Raw genomic sequence first — 16,101 nt, forward strand, 5'->3', positions numbered from 1 at the left:
AAGTATGAATGTTATCATGGACATTGAGTTCAATATCCCTAATATGGTTCTTACTGTTTTATAATACTGTTACTACCTCATGCTTTTTATATTTCTTTTATGCCAAGGTAGACATAAATAGCAAATACACTTGGTTTGGGAATTCTCTGACTTTACGTAACAGTAGATGTTACTCTATGGAAATTAGTATTGATACCATATCTACAGCTTTCCCTTCTATATTGAAAACCAGTTTCAATGAGTAGCTCTGATCCATCCACAAAGGTGGTAGAAATTAAATTACTTCTAATAGTATAATTTGTTTTTCTCCCTGTTAGAACCCACATAATAATAGAACTGTTGAATGCCCAACCTAGTAGCAATTCAAACGAATCCCACAAGAACAGGAAATCAAGTGGAAGTCCAAATATAAGCTATGCTTAAAGTTGCCATCAATAATCCCTGAAAGGAAAACAATAAAATTAGAATATTTGTTTGGGTTGCCCTCCCACCTGATAATTGAACAAGAATCAGCTTATTTTCATCATTTCCAGTTCAAGAGCTAATGAGGTGGAGAAAGTCCAATAGAAATTGGGCAGTGACGTTTGCTCCTTTGTCAATGACAAAATCATGTAGCAATTTCCTGGCCTGCAAAAACATCCTAATAAATCTCCTGTGTATACTATTAGGAAGAAGTTTTGTGGAGCTGGGTGGACTTCAGAAGGCTACTAACCTTGAGCAGCTCTGCTGTCATCCTGCTCTTGTTGCTCAATGGAAAATTCAGCAGAATCACTAAATAACAGGAGACTAGGTTCAGGGCCATAAATCTCCAAGAGATGCTCACTGACATCCACAGTGCTCTATGGAGTGAGTTTAACAAGGTCATTCTTGCTGAGTTTCCTTTGAGATGGAGGCTGCAGCTTACTGTCAGGCCCAGAGCCAGGCTCTTAATCATCCAGGAAACTAGAGGGTGAGGGGTGATTAGACCCTGAAAGGTAACTTTTAGTGGCCACAATGTCAAATGGAGCCTATGTGGAAGCCTTGTACAGATTGGTAGCCCCACTGGGGCCTCAACATCACATCTGAGCTCCTTTTCTACACCTGCTGCTTTAGCCTTCTCATTCATTCCTCCAGGGACTTCTCATCACTTATTGAATCAAATAGAAATTTCTGGCCTCTGTTTTCAAATTTTCTCATTCCACTTCAAGCATCTGAACATATCTTTGATTCACTCTTGGATTGAGCCACTGAAGGCTTCTTCTGATATCTATATCTGCTTTTTGTCCTTTCTAAAGTTTTGTCTCCCTTTGGTGGAGTGACTGAGTTCCTTTCTTATAAATTTGTTATGGGTGACAAAAACATCAAATAACTAGGAGACTAGCAGGGGTGCAGAGGCAAATTTGGAAGCCCTCTGTAGCAGTAGTAGGAGAGAAGGTGAGAATCCAACCAAGGTAAGCAATTCAGTCAATGGGAATATTGGGCTCACTCTACCTGGGGAGGTAGAATGGTGTCTTGGAGCTAGCTGCAGATATGAGGTGGAAAGATTAGAAGCTCTGGCACTTTGGATTCCCACATTCATAGTTTAAAAATACTTTTGTGTTATTTCATTTGCTTCTCAGTACAGTATCATGAGGAAGACAAAGCAGGCATTATTATTCCCACTTTTGAGACAATGCAACTAAGACTTGGAGAGATTTTATGTCAGAGATTAAAAATTTGAATCCAAGTTTTGTTATCATCAAATATATATATATATACATATATATATATATCCATTACCAAGATCTGAAATTTTCTTGTCTAAAGGCCTGGATTATAAATACTTTAGGCTTTGTGAGTCACATGGTCTTTGTCATGACCACTCAACTCTGCCATTGTAGTAAAAAGGAATCCATAGAAAATATATAAACAAGTGAGAATGGTTGTGTTCCAGTAAAACTCTATTTATAAAAAACAGTTGGTGGGTTGGATTTATTTCATGGACCCCTGTCCTATACCAAAAAGCTATAATTGACCTTATGTCAAGAGTAAAAATTCATAAGCTATTAAATATTTGTGTGTATTTAAACTTCAAATGTAGATGTTAAATAATAGAATGTCAAGAAATAGCCTAGCCTACTATGATTCATATAACAAGGGAAGGTAGTTTGTCAATGTGGAGGTTACTTATAGGGAGGTAGAAGTTGCTCAGAATATACCCACAAAGGATAAAGGAGATACCATGTCTATTTTTGCTCACAATTACATTTCTTCCATTTAGCAACTACCTAGCACCTGGTAGATGTGTAATAAACACTGAAAGAATAAGTGAATGAATATTATGTTGCAACGACTGGTCCTGGGTGAAACACTATAGGAAATGATGTGGCTATTAAGAAGTAAAGATAAGGCTTTCAATGTCTCTCCTTGACGGGACATTTTAGCTCCATGGCATTCTGCTTGCACATGAGGCTAATTAGCTTCTAACAGGTGAAATATTTGATGGCCTACTCCAGTGTACCAAACCCTCATGTTCAGATGATTATTGTGATGAACAGAAATACAGCATAAAAGTTACTTTCTGGGACAACATTTCCTAATCTAACCCAGCAGAGTTTGCTTCACAGTTTACTGAAATGTGTTTCCTGGCTTGACATATCAAAAATTTTGAAATCCCTCCAAAAGTGTATCTTTTGTGTAGTGACTGCTCAATGATGACTGTATTTTTTGTTGTTTTGATTATTGAGGCAAAATATAACTTAAAGGCCCAAATTTATACACACACATATATAAAAATTTGACTGTCCATGAGGTGAATTAATTAATGTTCTGAATAATGTGTCAATAAAAATATTTCCCTCTTTTGGGCATTATCTAATAATACACCAAAGAAGAGGCTGTGTTTCTTTCATATGCATACTTACCACAAGATGGCAATATAGCAGCCCCTACTTGCTTATTAGGAACATAGATATTCCTGAAGTTGAGATATTGGAGAGATATTTCCCCCAAAAAAGTTTTAAAGTCTAAAATCATGTCCATATGTCCAAATTTGTATCTAGGTAGATTTTTAAATTAAGCACATACCTAAGTCCAAATTCTCTCACAGAAATATTCACATACAACTTGTCCTATATGAAAGAAAGAATAGTCTATATATTCTATCCCACATTTAGTTAATCATGTGTAAATATTATGTATTAATAATTAGTCAGTTTCCTTGTAAGTAGGTAAAATCAGTTTTGAAACAGTAATACAACTTTTTCTTTTTTGGAGAGGTTTTTGCTATAGGGCGTGTGCACTCGCCAGACAGACAGAGAGAGACAGAGAGATAGAAAGTGAGAAATCATCCCCCGGGGGGGATGGCCACGCCGCAATCCCTTCTCCATTCTCCTCTCAGGATCTTGGGCACGCACGCACACGCGCCCGACGTGATTTTTAAGTCACCGGGTCTGGAATGCAAACCGCAGTAGACTATGTGGGAGTCCAGTGACATATCCATTACGCTAACTGCTGGTCCCTTAATACAACTTTTAAGGCAGTATACAAAGAATAACTTAATTTGAGGTATGATATTGTTATTACTGACAAGATACCTCAGTAGTTTAGTGTTAGAATAGAAAGAGATGCATGCAGCAATTATCAATCATCACCTTTAGGCTACACACATTTACTGAGCACTTATTACCTATTATAGTATTTTATTGTCTAAAAGCTGAGAAAAAGCTTTGCCTCTTAAAAGTTTATGATCCAGGGAACCAGCAGTTAGCGTAATGGCTATGTCGCTGGACTCCCACGTAGTCGACCGCAGTTCGCGTCCCGGACCCGGTGGCTTAAAACTCACGCCGGGCGCGTGTGCGTGCGTGCCCATGATCCCGAGAGGAGAATGGAGGAGAAGGGATTGCGGCGTGACCATCCCCCCTGGGGGGGGATTTCTCGCTTTCTGTCTCTATGTCTCTCTCTGTCTGTCTGGCGAGCGCACGTGCCCTATAGCGAAAATCTCTCTCAAAAAAAAAAAAAAAGGTTATTATCCAAAGCTAATGACAATAGAGAAAAAAAATCAGCAAACATGTGAGAAGATAAATACCATTACCATTATCTGAAAAGGAGAGAAATAAAGAAGAAAGAATCTTTGACTTTATATGTTTTTTCAGGGGCTGAGAGAAGAGAGTAGAAACAGATAATATGAAATGAACAAAAGATCATGGAAATCATGAGACCTGAATTTTTGTCTCAGTTCTAACCATTCTTGGTTACCTCAGTTTCTTTACATGCAGAAGGAAGCATTAGAACTTGGGTCTTGGTCTTGCAAGCATTAACAGAAACATGTTCTGCCAACAGTTGTTGTTAATGGGTAGTTTTCAGAAAAGATTTATGTTGTAATACATGAAGAAAGCAAGTTATTATGTTTCATCTTGCCCTCTCCTCCCCCCATTCGGAGAGTCACAGTATATGTTCACATATGAAGACACTCTGAGTAACCTGGAGTGAACAAACTATCAACTTTGCTTAGCATGATATTTCAAAATTAATCATGGAACACAATCACTTCCTCTACCCCATGAAACACTGACATCATATAGAATGTTAGTGTTCTTTGGTAGATGATAACTTTGGAATCAATGAATTTAGAAATCCTTAAAGCCTCTTCCAGCTCTAGAAATTTGGACCAGGAGCTCCAGGATGGCAGAGAACTATGTTTAATTTCTTTATTTTATCTTCAGTACTTGACATAAAACAAGTGACCAATAATGTTTGCAAAGTCAAAGTCAATCAATGAATGTGGTAGTAGAAACTTTTCTTCTCCTTCTTCTTAAAAACCATGGGCTATCTCTATCTCCCTTCTGAAGTTAAATACTCAAAACAATTTGAGCTAGAGAATGGAGACAAAGAGTTTATTTTTTTCTTTTTTTTTAGTCTACAATAACAAAAGAATTATTTATGCTTCAAATCTTGCTTGGCACTGTAAAGGTTTGATTGTCTTGAAGATACTTGAACTTAATAGGGTTGCATTTCCATTTTCTCCCCTGTTTTCTTGAGTTGAAGTCTTATTTAGATCCACATATTTAGAAAGAAACAAAATCGACTGGAAGGAATGACTTACAACCCAATTCTGAAAATCAAAGAGCACAAAGACAAATCTCAAGATAGGGGAAAACTGGAGGTTTTTAAGAGACTGAGAGCTCTTGGTAGTAGAGGGTGAAGAGAAAAAAATTCTTAAGAAGCAAGAAACTCCTTGAAGGATAAAAAGATGAAAGATGATTGCTAAGTGATTAGCCACCGCGCCCCCCACCAAAAGTAGGAGTAGTTTAAGAAGCTGGTGAAATGAGCTCAGTAAAATAGAGAAACCGCCAGTTACTAGCTAGACTGTATGAGCTACAGTGGGTGTCTTGCATCAGAAGTAAAGAACTCAGAGATATATTCTACCAGATTCAGCATAGGTGAATAGTCAGTTAAAAAGGATTAGATGGTTCCATTCTGTTATTAAGATCATGATAAATGAAAGAATAAAGTACTAAACCCCCAACTCTATTGATAGGACTAGTACTATTAGAGTATGATATCTCTGCTTATTATGAATTCCATTGGTTAAGGTAAATTCTAAAACGTGCTCACTAAAATGTAGTATGTGACCAGGGGAGAAATAACACACTGATCTATTAGTAGTTATGTTTACATTGCAGAGAACAGTATTATAGGAGACAGAACCCTGAATAGTAAATTTTGCTGGGAAAAGAGAAGTTGAAAATTGTGGGACAGATCTGAAGGATAGCACTGCTGAGGCCTTGGGAGTTAGGAGTCAGGCTTGTACATGCCAAAAGATTAAGAGTTACTCAAAATATAAGATGAGGGAGACACCAAAATCTTATTTGATCTACTTTACAATTTTGTTTACAGCAGATATAAGAGACAATGTCAGGTAGAAAACAAAAGTCTTGGAATACAGCCCAGGCCTCTCTATTTCTGCTTCATATCAACCGTCATGATCTTATTAAATTATTTGTATCTAATATAAAGTATTGATGCTTAGAATTATTAAATGTTTGTACACATACCTATAAAATATTTATATTAAATATTTGCACAAACGTATTTATTTATTTATTTTAGAGATAGATTTTTGCTATAGGATGTGTGAGCTCTCCAAAGAGAGAGAGACAGAGAAACTGAAAGCAAGATATCACCCCCTAGGGGAGAATAGCTATGCTGCAATCCCTTCTCCTCCATTCTTGTCTCAGGATTTGGGACTCGTCCACACATGCGCCCTGCATGAGTTTTAAGCCGACAGGTTCAGGACTCGAATCACGGTCGACTACATAACCATTGTACCATCTGCTTGTCCCTTTAAAAATGTATTTTTAGCTACTTAAAAAATAGTCAAATTTAAGATGTAAGGTTATTCTCTTAATTCTTTATTCTTCCTCACTTGTATTCCAAAATGACTTTTTCTTAATTTGTGAAGAAAGTTGTATAGAATCTATAAAAATCTTACTAAAACACCAAAGTGAGTTTAGCAAGGCTTTAGAACACATAATAATTAAACAAAAATCTATTTTACTTCCACATAGTAAAATAAGGAATCAGAATTTAAATTGAAACATATCACAACAAAACATCAGAAATACTAAATATTTATAGATTAATATGACAAAGTTACATAAGATTTGTGTACAATAAATATAATCACTTGTCATTTTTTAAATTTAAATTTATTTATTTACAGTCATTCACTGTACATGATTACAACATACAAAATGAGATTTTCCATCCAGAATACACTGTATATTGGCTCAATCAAGCACATCAACATACGTGTTATGTCAACATAGTTTTCCTTTTCTTGTTTCCTGTATATTTTGCTTTTTTTCCCATTCTTGATTCCCTATCTCTCACCCTCTGCCATCTCCCACCCTCCTCTCACACTGTCTCTGGTATCTATGGTTGCTTTCTATGCCTTTTCCCCCCAGCATTTTATTGATTCACTAAAGATCTTACTCTAAATATTTTGAATAGCAAACACAAAAGAAATCAAGTTGCAGTTAACACCCTGGAATTAAATCCATCTTGAAGCCTGTAATGTTTCCATCAAAAAGTGGACTCTTGTACTGATGTGGAGTTAATAACCATAATGATTATTGTTTTCCTTCCCTGTCCCCTCCACTCAGATATTATTATTTTTTAATTTTTGTAGAGCTTTTTTGCCTAAGGGTGTGTGCAGTTGCCAGAGAAAGAGAGAGAGAGAGAGAGAGAGAAAGAGAGAGAGAGAGAGAGAGGGGCAGTGATAGGGAAAGTGAGAAATCATCCCCTGGGGGCAGGAGGGACCACGTTGTAATCCTATATCCCCTATTCTCCTCCCAGGATCTTGGGCCAGCACTCACTCACACGTGCCCAGTGTGAGTTTCAAGTCACCAAGTCGAGGACTCAAACAGTGGTTGACCATGTGGAAGTCCAGCAACGTAACCACTATGCCATTTGCTGGCCCATACAGATACTATTTTGAGTTTCACCATCATGTAAGCACTCTCTGGAGGGATGTTATGTGTGTAAATGTCACCTGGAATTTGTATAATATGCAGAGAAGTTTGCTAACTAGGGGTTGGGTCCATATAGCCAGTATTGAGATGGAACAACACTGTAGACTTAAAATAGGATAAATCCTTTAGACATGTGGATTCTGCTTTTAAAGCTGCATAGGTTTGTAAGAGAACTCTATTAACAACATTTTTCATCTATTAAGTTACATTTCAGTTTTATAACCTTGCTATATTATATGATTTGTGCTAATATTTCTAAGTTATTACCACTTAGAAAAACAAGTAATAATAAAAAAATGCATCCCCAGCCACCGATTTAATACTTGGTATTTGGTGATTTCTCTTACAGAAGATAAACTAATAAGGTTTCAAAGAATAAATGGAATTTTAAATATATTTTCCATATACACATTTCAAAATATCGTGTGAATGATAAATATATTTTAAAAGCAGCAAACATATACTGTTAATGTCAAGGAAAATTATCCACTCTTACTCACCAGGAAATGACTTCTCAAAATATTTATTTCATCTGCTTAATATGGTTTGCTTTGAGGTTAAAAAAAAAAAAAACTATTAGTTTTGGTGAAAGGACATGATTTATACTGCTGTCCTTGGTTACTCTGAAGATTTAAATGTTATGTCAACTTTTCAATATTCAAAGCAGAAAGAAATTCAAGTATAAAATTCATTTTCATTAAAGGGAATTAATAGCTTTCTTTAGCTTTCAATGTTACCATTCACTTTAGAAAAACAAACAGAAAGCAAGAAGTACCCATATATTGGCCTCTTGAAATGGTACAACTATGTATTTTGGCATACCAAGTGTTAAATATATACCATTTTGTACAAAGAAATGTTTAATTTTAGTTTTCAGTAGAAGTCCTCAAGAAATTTTATGATTTTGACTAACAAGTAAGAGTCTTGTGTGAGCCATAATAGGACACAGGAGAGGAGACAGACGGCTGATGATAAATGTGTGGTAGATAGGACAATGGCTTCCCAAAGATGTCCATATCCTAATTACCAACCAGTAAATATGTGATAACATTACATAAAAAAAAAAGGGATTTTGCAAATGTGATTGCCTTAAGGATCTTGACATGGTGAGATTATCCAGGATTATGCTAATGGATGTAATGTAATCTCAAGTATCTTTATAAATGAGAGACAAAAGAGTCAAAATCAGAAAAAACCCTCATGACAACAGAAGCAAAGGTTGAAATGATATACTCCGAAGATGAAGGAAGGAGTCACAGGGAAAGGAATGTGGGTGAGGTCCCTAGGAAGTAGAAGACCGGAAATGGATTCTAACCTGGAGTCTCCAGAGGGGATAACAGCCCTGCCAGCACCTTGCTTTCAGCCTGGTGGTACTCAGTTCAGATGTCTGACCTCCAGACGTGAGACACAAATTTATATGGTTTTCAGCTATTAAATGTGCTGTGATTTGTTACAGCAGAAATAGGAAAGTAATATCTATGTGATCTAAAGTTCTCTTCTTCAAGGAGAACTTCTGAAAATATTGTGAAGTAGAAAGAGAAGTTTGAGTTAAACAGATTATTGTTCAAATTCTGATTTTGCCACTTCCTGTCTGTGTGACCTTGAGTAACTTCTTTGACCCTAAATTGTATCATCGGGTAAAGGATTTGTGGTGAAAGTAAATATGGCAAGATATATAAAATACTCAACATAATGCTTAGATTATTACCTTGAACATAGACCTTCAAGAGATGTTATCTCCATTCTCTATCAGACTACTGAAGTTTGGTCCGGTGGTCATGGACAAAATGGTCCATGGGCAGTTTCTACCTTGTGTTAGGAATGCAGTAGTCTGGGGAAGATGTTCATCCTAGCTTTTCAGTGTTAGTCAAGGCAAAAAGGAGAACTTAGAACTATGTCCAAACCTGCAAGCTAAGAAAAGCTGAGATATGTCCCCTGGGGTGAGAGTTGGGAATACCCTGTGAACTTCTGACCTTTCCTGTCTCATTGTGTCTGTGTCTGTGACCCAGGAATAGCAGTATTTCAGCCCCAGAGTCTGATTCATGAAGAGAGTGGAAAGCCTGGGTGTTCACAGTTGGGGCATGATTACACTCAGCAATAGCTGCCTGAATTTGAAGACTAAATCCAGGGCTTGTGGGCTCTGTGACTCAGACAATACAAGTCATTGCCTGTTTTCTATCCAGGCTGTTTGGTGTGTTCAGTGTTAGCAAATTAGGGAACCACATTTCCAGGCATGAATTTAGGTGACCAGGAGAAGAGCATTAACTATTTTATGAAGCTATTTTCGGTAGAGGATGTGGAGCAATCCCAGACAGGCAGTATTTGGTTAGAAGAAAAACAAAGGATCACACTTAAAGAAATAAAAGATAGTTTCTTTCTTCATACTTAAAATCTCACCAGACAGAGTGAGGCACAAGAAGAATAAATCTTTGCTGCTAAATTTCTTTGGGAGAGGGACCAGCAGTTGGTGTAATGGCTATGTCACTGGACTCTCATGTAGTCAACCATGGTTCAAGTCCTGGACCTGGTGGCTTAAACTCATGCTGGGCATGTGCACATGCGTGCCCAAGATCCCAAGAGGAGAATTGAGTACATGGGACTGCGGCATGGCCATCTCCCCTGGGGTATGATTTCTTGCTTTCTGTTTCTCTGTCTCTCTCTTTCTTTCTGGCAAGTGCATGTGCCCTAAAAACAAACAAAAAACAAACATAAAATTTATTTGGGAGGTCCATTAAAGTTTATTCTTTTCTGCTATGTGGATTCTGAAGGAAGTTGATTTTTGCCTGCGTTGTTTCTTCTAATCTTTAAAAATATGTTATCAGTCATTTTTAGTAGAACAAAATCCATTGCTGTAATCAATATGGACACTCAGAGGTGCTGAGTCTAAATCTCAATTCTAGCACATTCTACTCATCGCATGTTAATTTGATCTGTATTTAATAATCTTCATAATTGCTATTGTTTCATATGATAATTAGACATAAATGGCAAGCAGTTTCTATACATTTCTGTAATTATTATTTGCGTATAGGCATACCTCATTTTATTGCAATCTGCTTTATAGTGCTTTCTAGACATTGCACATTTTGCAAATTGAAGGTTTCTGGCAACCCTGCATGAAGCATGGCTATTGGCATCATTTTTCTAATAGTATATGCTCACTTCATGTCTCTGTGTCACATTTTGGTAATTCCTTCAGTATTTTAAACTTTTTCATTATATTACATCTGTTAAAGTGATCTGTGAGAAGTGGTTTTTGATGTTACTATTGTAATTGTGTGCGCTCTGACCAGCCATTTCTCCTTTCTCTTCCTCTCCATGGATCTCCCAATTTCCTAGGACAAAGAGATGTTGAAATTGGGCCAGTTTAGGTCCAGCAGGTGGAGTGGCTGTTAAAGCACTAGACTCCCACATGTTTGATCACAGTTCAAGTCCTGGACCTGGCAGTTTGAAACTCAGGCTGCTCCTGTGTATGCACGTGACTGCCCAAAATCCTGAGAAGGGACTGGAGGAAAAGGGATTTCAGTGTGGCCACCCCTCCCCTCCCACGAGGGGGTTAATTTTTTACTGTCCCTTTTTCTGCCTCTCTCTGGTGAGGGATTTTGAGCCCTATGGAAAAAAAAAAAAAAACAAAAAACAAACAAACAAACAAAAAAAACAACTTAAAAAATAAAAAGCTACTCCAGTGAACCCAAGAATAGAAAGTGAAACAGCCTTATTTTTGATATGGAGAAAGCTTTAGTGGCCTACATATATGATCAAACCAGTCACAACATTCTCTTAAAACAAAAATGAATCTAGAGAATGGTCCAAACTCTCTTTAATTCTGTGAAACTGTGAGAGATGAGCAAGCTGTGAAAGAAAAAGTTGAAGTTAGTAGAAGCTGGTTCATGAGATTTAAGGAAAAAAAATCTCTATAATATAAAAAATTCATATTAATTTTAAGAAAAATCCTCAAAAATACACAAATACATGGAAATTAAATAACTTACTCCTGAATGACTTCACAACTACTGAAAACTGAACTAAAAAGATTTATAGAAGCCAATGACAATGAGGACACAAGCTTCCATAACCTTTGGGACACTACAAAAGCAATCATAAGAGGGAAGTTCATAGAAATTAGTGCTCATAAGAAGAAGATGGGAAGAAGGCAAATGGACCAGCTTACATCATGCCTCAAAAAACTTGGAAAGCAACAGCGAAAAAAAAAAAAAATCCAGGAGAAAACAAGTAATAAAGATCCGAGTAGAGATAAATGAAATAGAAAATAAACAAACTATATAGAAAGTAAATGAAAGTAAAAGCTGTCGCTTTGAAAAGATAAACAAATTGATACACCACTAGCTAGACTAATTAAGAATTAGAGATAAAGGGGGACCAGCAGTTAGCGTATTGGCTATGTCGCTGGACTCCCACGTAAATCAACTGTGGTTCAAGTCCCAGACCCGGTGGCTTAAACTCATGCCTGGTGTGTGTGCATGTGTGCCCAAGATCCTGAGAGGAGAATGGAGGAGAAGGGATTGCGGTGTGGCCATCCCCTCTAGGGGGTGATTTCTTGCTTTCTGTCTCTCTGTCTCTCTCTGTCTTTCTGGCACGCACACATGCCCTATAGCAAAAACCTCTCCAAGAAAAAACAAAAAAAAAAGTAGAATAAGAGATAAAGGACCCAGGTAAATAAAATTTGCAATGAAGCAGGCAATATAACAACAGACATAATAGAAATACAAACTATCATTAGAGGATACTATGAAAACCTATATGCTAACAAACAAGAAAATCTGGATGAGATGGACAAATTTCTGGACACATATAATCTACCAAGATTGAGCCAGGAGGATGTAGAAAGTCTGAATAGGCCCATAACTAGCCAGGAGATTGAATCAGTAATAAATAACCTCCCAACAAAGAAAAGCCCTGGTCCTAATGCTTCACCTCAGAATTCTACAAAACTTTAAAGAAGAGTTAACCCTCATTCTGCTCAAGTTATTTCTAAAGATCCAAAAGGGTAGAACTTTCCCAAATTCATTCTATGAAACCTCTACCATCCTTATCCTTTCACTTTGTATGCTATAATGATGTACAGTGAATGAATGTAAATAAAGAAAGAAAAAAATGTAAAAAAAAAAAAAAAGAAGGGTCACTTCTCACCACAATAAAAGCTATCTATGAAAAACCCATAGCTAAAATCATAGAGACTGGGGAAAAGCTGAAAGCCTGGTACAAGACTAGGATGCCCACTTTCTCCACTCTTCTTCAATATAGTACTGGAAGTCCTTGCTAATGCAATCAGAAAAGAGAATAAAATAAAAGGCATTCAAATAGAAAAAGATGTAAAACTATCTCTATTTGCAGATGACATGATTGTATACATAGAAGACCCAATAGTATCCATGAAAAAATTCCTGGAAGTAATAAATGAATACAGTAAAGTTGCAGGATACAAAATCAACATACAGAAATCTATAGCATTTCTATATATGAACAGCAGGCAGAGTGAGATAGAACTGAACAAAGTAATTCCATTTACCATAGCCACAAAAAGTATAAGATACCTAGAAATAAATTTAACCAAAGAAGGTAAAGACCCCCACAATAACACTATGAGAAGCTAAAAAAAGAAATTGAAAATGACATAAAAAAGCAGAAGATAATCCCATGTTCCTGGATTGGAAGAATTAATATAATCAAAATGACAATTCTACCCAAATTCATCTACATATTTAACACAATCACCATTAAAGTGTCAGAGACATTCTTCACAGATTTAGAAAAGACAATCATACAATTTGTCTGGAATCATAAAAGACCTTGCATTGCCAAAGCAATCCTACACAAGAAGAGTGGAGTGGGCAGCATCTCACTCCCTGACCCGAAAATATACTACAAAACTGTGATAATCAAAAAAGCATAATATTGACACAGAAACAGACAGGTGGACCAATGGAATAGAATAGAGACCCCAGAAGCAAACTCCCAAACGTACAGCCAACTGATTTTTGACAAAGGGTACCAGTCAATCCAGTGGGAAAAGGAAAACTTCTTTAGCAAATAGTGCTGGAAAAACTGGATATCCACCTGTAGAAAGTGGAATCTAAACCCCTACCTCTCACTATTGACAACAATAACTCAAAGTGGATCAAAGATCTAAACCTAAGACCTCAAACTATAAAACTACTGCTGGAAAACACTGGGGAAACACTGAGAGACATTGGGGTAGGCAAAGAATTCTTAAATAAGACCCTCAAAGCACAGCCAATAATCCCCAAAATAGACAAGTGAGATTACACCAGATTAAGAAGTTCCTGCACTGTCAAGGACACAATAATCAGTGTGAATTGACAGGCCTCAGAATGGGAAAATATTTTTTTAAACTATGAGTCAGATAAGGGACTGATAACCAAAATACACAGGGAACTCAAGCAGCTGTCCTGAAAGAAGATGATCAATCCTATTAAAAGATGGAAGAAAGAGTTGGAAAAACCACTCTCTAAGGAAGATATATGAATAGTCAAGAGGCATATGAAAAAAATACTCAACATCCCTCATTATAAGGGACATGAAGATCAAAATCACAATGAGATACCATTTAACCCCAGAAAGAATGACTAAGATTAAAAAAAAAAAAAGAAAAAAAAAGATAAGTGCTCATGGGGGTGTGGTGAAAGGGGAACTCTCCTACACTACTGATGGGAATGTATATTGGTCCAATCATTATGGAGAACAATATGGAGATTCCTCAAAGATCTACAAATAGAACTACCATATGATCCAGCAATCCCACTCCTTGGTATCTACCCAAAGTATAGAAGGAATGCTTAGTTAGAAAAGTACTCGCACATTGATGTTTATTGCAGCATTATTCACAATTGCTAAGACATGGAACCAACCAAAATGCCCATGCACAGATGAATGGATTGAAAAAGTGTGGCACATATCCTCTATGGAATACTACTCAGCCATAAAAAAACAAGACCCTGGCTTTTGACAGAAAGTGCACGAATATGGAAGATCTACTGCTGAGTAAAGCAAGGCTGTGAAGGAGAGACATTGTCTCCACTTAATATATACTGAATGTACGCATTCTATGGCTGAAACTGAATGACTAGAGAATATAGAAACATAGAAAATGGTTATAAATACCGGATACAGTATGGGAAGAGGGCGGGTGAAGAAGGAGAGACTGAGGAGGGACATTGGGGAGGGAAATGGAAGGGTGGGGCATTTGTGGGACAGAGAGATGGGTTATTGTCTGTAGAGGATGATGTGTATAGTATTTCCAACTGGATTGGTGAGAAATGTATACATATTGGAACATTCACTTTGCAAGCTAAGTGACACATGTGTTTGAATGTATAAAAGAAATCTAAACAAAAGTTTATTTTAAAAAAGTATAAGGTGAAATACCAAGTGCTAATCTAGAAGATGCAATTAGTTATCCAGGAGATCTAGCTAAGATCATTAATGAAGATGGTTACACTAAACCAGATTTTCAGTGTTGACGAGACAGCTTAATATTTGAATAATTTGCCATCTAGGGCTTTCATAAGTAGAGAACGTAAGTCAATGTCTGGCTTCAAAGCTGTAAAGAACAGACTGATTCTCTTGTTAGGAGCTAATGCAGCTGTGAATATAAGTTAAGCCAATGGTCATTTACTGTCTGAAAATCCTAGGACATTTAAAAATGCTAAATCTACCCTGCCCATGTTCTAAAAATGCAACAACAAAGGCCTGAGTGCCAGTGCATCTGTTTATAGCGTGATTTACAATTTTAAACCCACTATTGAGACCTACTGCTCAGGAAAAAAAGATTCCTTTCAAAATACTACTTCTTCATTAACAACAAAAACCTGTTCACTCAAGAACTCTGATGAAAATATGTAAGAAGATTAATATTGTTCTCATTTCCCTTCCTTACATGTCTACTAATGCAGTGTCCATTCATTTTTAAAAGTTGCAACTGTACTTTACAAAACATGAAGTAATTTATAATTCAACTGTAAATAGGCAATCCCCCTGTTGTTCTTGGGCTTTATATGAACAGGAATAAATGCAGTTCTTTAAATATGAGCGGGAGTTAAATGACAAAGACTCCAGATTCTGTTATCTCTTTTTTCAGCTTTAGTGAGCAGATCTATTACCTAAGAGTATGTCTAAGACCTTTATAAACTCCTAGCAAACCATATGATCACTTGTGGCAGATATGAATTTTAGGATTAGTAATTAGAGAAACTGAATCCTATTGGTTAGTTGATATTTTGAGTAGCATTGAAGTATATTTATTTTCTTTTATAGCCCTAATATCACATTACCAAAATTTTTAAAAATGATGTAAGACCTATGCTGTTGGTGACAGAATTGATTTTATTTTTCTGCCACAATCTCCATTATCATCTCAAAGCATTTGAGATCCTTTTTCCCCTTTTGTTCTTACTACATTTGATGCTACCACGGTTTTAAATGAAGTTTTATGCTCTTTTGGAGGAGGTTTTTTTTTTTTTTTTTTTTTTTTTATCAGTGATAGGAGATTTTCCTTGTTGATTTGGGAGGGGCTTGGGGTTCATATTAATATATTGATACATGCAAGTTAATTTAGACATGGGAGATG

Source organism: Tupaia chinensis, unplaced genomic scaffold (genome assembly GCF_000334495.1).
Source record: "Tupaia chinensis unplaced genomic scaffold, TupChi_1.0 Scaffold000320_2, whole genome shotgun sequence".
NCBI classification, from domain to species: domain Eukaryota; kingdom Metazoa; phylum Chordata; class Mammalia; order Scandentia; family Tupaiidae; genus Tupaia; species Tupaia belangeri.